General features: G+C 34.8%; 1 protein-coding gene across 1 annotated transcript in view; it reads right to left on the reverse strand.

Moving 5' to 3' along the window:
• Positions 1–3,423: 3,423 nt before the first annotated feature.
• The window catches only part of hsd11b1lb (hydroxysteroid (11-beta) dehydrogenase 1-like b), a 24,287-nt gene continuing 24,025 nt past the window's right edge, over positions 3,424–3,685 (reverse strand). The window contains exon 7 of the mRNA XM_009298924.5: positions 3,424–3,685. This exon is cut by the window's right edge and continues 1,791 nt beyond it. The gene's annotated coding sequence lies outside the window, so the exon portion shown is untranslated.

The raw sequence follows: 3,685 nt of genomic DNA on the forward strand, positions 1-3,685 counted from the left end.
AAGAGACGGTTAAAATAAGACATTGATCTCTTCATCAGGAACATTACCTATAAGGTTGTGACCTCGGATTTCTGAGTAGAAAGTAAATAATAATAGATATGCCACGGAGATCCGTCCTTAAACTAGCCGAGAGAAACGTTAGCGTAAAAGTTTACTTGAGCTCGGGGGGTTTATAACATATTCAAGCGGACGTAAAATTAGCAGCACAAATCTCAGAGGAGCATTTCGCTGAATGATTTGCACAGTCTTAGTTCGGCCTAAAAATATCTCTTGATGTAAATTTTTTGACTTGTCCTTGAGCGGGAAATGCCGGCGGTGACAGGGGTAAAAATATAATTTCCAACCCATTGACTTGGTCAGGGACTTTATCTTTTACCCTACAGTGCCGCTGTGTGGTTGAATGTGTTATAAAGCTCGACTTTGTCCAGTGTTTTTATCATTTAGCTACAGACTATCCCGAAATGAGTCACATCCCTAGCAAACTCTGACTTAAGGTACTGTTTGTTTGTATTTTTTACCGTAAATGATACAGGTTTCTCCCAAAAGAACAAGACAAAATATTAATAAAAACAGTAATATTTATCCACAAATGCAGACTTTCAAATTATCTGCCTTATACAAGATTTTTGTTAATTTTTTGTTCTTAATGAAGTCTCTTAAAGCTGTGGAAAAAATGTAAAAGCTCTGTCTATTGTAATAATATAAACCCGTCTTTGTCTTCTGAATGTCTTTTGGCTTTTATTTATTTTTATTTTTTTTTTGTGTGTGAATTTCAATTATCTTTGGAAATTTTACCTTACCAGTTTATCCATTAATAGTAATTTACAAATGCACAATAAAATATGATGTAAATGAGACATTATTGTGGGGGAAAAGGCCTATTTCTCAATTCTATATACTTTAAAACAAAAACTTCATCAGAATTTGCCAGGAATAATTTTGAGCTTGGCTGAATATCTATTTCCCAAATAATAAATATTTCCCAAATGATGTTTAACAGAGCAAGGAAATGTTCACAGTATGTCTGATTATGTTTTTTCTTCTGGAGAAAGTCTTATTTGTTTTATTTCGGCTAGAATAAAAGTTTAAATTTTTTCAAACACCATTTTAAGGTCAAAACTATTAGCCCCTTTAAGCAATTTTCTTTTCTGATTGTCTACAGAACAAACCATCATTATACAATAACTTGCCTAATTACTCTAACCTACCTAGTTAACCTAATTAACCTAGTTAAGCCTTTTAAATGTCACTTTAAGCTGTATAGAAGTGTCTTGAAAAATGTCAAATATTAATTATTTTACTGTCATTCATTCATTTTCGAGTTGCTGGCATGTGATTGGCTGGTTAAAAATGACTTTAACCTTTTCACTCATCATACTGTAGCACACGTGCTTGTGCTGATGTGACAATAAAAGTGATTTGATTTGATTAGAAGTTTGCAATAATTAGCAGTTGTAGGCCTATAGTATTAGTACCTAATAAAGTGGCCAGTGAATGCATATTTTATAATTATAATACAGCAACTTTAATAATAAACAAATTGACCCAACACTTTAAATATTTTACAACTAGGCATATTAATACACTATAGTTTGGTGTACAAAAAACTACAGTATGTTGGATTTGTTTGTATCATTTGTTAAAGTGTTGTAAATACTAGTAATACATTCATTCATGTTATTTTCGGCTTAGTCCCTTTATTAACCTTGGGTCGCCACAGCGGAACAAACCGCCAACTTATCCAGCACGTTTTTATGCAGCAAATGCCCTTCCAGCCACAACCCATCCCTGGGAATACTGTCATCATGGCAAAGATAAAATAAATCAGTTATTAGAGATGAGTTATTAAAACTATTATGTTTAGAAATGTGTTCTCTTCTCTCTGTTAAACAGAAATTAGGGAAAATAAACAAGGGGGCTAATAATTCTGACTTCAACTGTATATACATGCACACAAACATCGGGAGACTGAATTGGTAAAACTTTATTTTAAGGTCATGCACTGAAAAAAGTGTTGCATGTAGAACTGTTGCAAACAATTAATTTGTGTTGAATTTAAACAAACAAATTAAGTTTAATAATGTTCAACTTAATTTGTTTGTTTAAATTCAACCCAAATAGACCGTTTACAACCACTTAACGTAAAACAAACTAGTAAATCCAAGGAATCATCTTTGAATAATTTTTTTCAGTGTGTAGACAGTATCTTTTCATTTAACTAACGAGTAATATTAATTGCATGTACTTGCTATACCTGACAGAAGACAAATAATAACTTGACTTCTGGTTGATCATTTGGAAACGTGTCAGAAGGTCAATTTTTCTGATGAATTATCTGTTGAACTGCATCCCAATCATCACAAATACTGCAGAAGACCTACTGGAACCCGCATGGACCCAAGATTCTCACAGAACCAGTCAAGTTTGGTGAAGAAAAAATCATGGTTTGGGGTTACATTCAGTATGGGGGCGTGTGAGAGATCTGCAGAGTGGATGGCAACATCAACAGCCTGAGTTATCAAGACATTTGTGCTGCCTGTTACATTGCAAACCACTGGAGAGGGCAAATTCTTCAAAAGGGCATACTTCAGCCTCCATATTGAAGTTCCTGAAAGCAAAGAAGGTCAAGGTGCTTCAGGAGTGGCCAGCCCAGTCACCAGATATAAACATTATTGAGCATGTCTGGGGTAAGATGGAGGAGGCATTGAAGATGAATCCAAAGAATCTTGATGAACTCTGGGAGTCCTGCAAGAACGCTTTCTTTGCCATTCCAGATGACTTTATTAATGAGTGATTTGAGTCATTGCAGAGATGTATGGATGCAGTCCTCCAAGCTCATGGGAGTCATACCCTGTATTAATTCATTTTCCACTGCAGCATGACTTTATATTCTAAACTGGACATTTTCTGTTAAGTGACAAGACTTTTGTCTAAGCAAAGTCAGACCTTACTGTCCTCATTAATTAAAAATCAAGGCATGATATTAGTAAAATAAGCATAATTTAATCAAAGAGGCCTTGCCTTTCATAAAAAGCCAGGTAGGGCATGTTTAGGTTAAGAATGTGGGTTAGGTTTAGGTTTACATGATGTAGCTATGCATAGTTACTCTCCTTCAAAACAGCAACTGACCATGTAAATTCAAAAGTGAGATTCTAAACAGACCAAATAGAAGCCATTAAAGACATGTTTTTACAGGGGTAGAAACACTGTAAACAGTGGAAGTAAGCCTACAATTGTCATTTGCTGTTGACAGACTGTTTATGGTGGATCATCGTTCCACATGTCAGTTATCAGACAATACAACTCACTGACCTTGAATACTTTGGCCTTGCTTTCATGGCTGCTCATTAACCAACCAGTATGACCCATGTAACGTAATGAATTCTAGTTCTACTTTTAAACACTTTGAAAGTGCAACAGATGAGCCAGAAAAGCTTTGAAATGTTTAATTGTTAAATCTTCATACGAATGGAAACCACAGTGCCATTATATCTAAACGACAATAACCAGAGAAGTGACATGTATTTCAGTTGACATCCTTCAGTGGCTTTGACAAACTCAGACTTCAGCAGTGCTCATGGGAACCGTTTTTTTTTTTTTTCTCATTTTTTTGCCCATTTATTTGTTCTTTTTGTTCTTTGCCACAGAAAACACACACAAGGGAAGGATGTTCATTTTACTCAAA

Source organism: Danio rerio, chromosome 2 (genome assembly GCF_049306965.1).
Source record: "Danio rerio strain Tuebingen ecotype United States chromosome 2, GRCz12tu, whole genome shotgun sequence".
Taxonomy (NCBI): domain Eukaryota; kingdom Metazoa; phylum Chordata; class Actinopteri; order Cypriniformes; family Danionidae; genus Danio; species Danio rerio.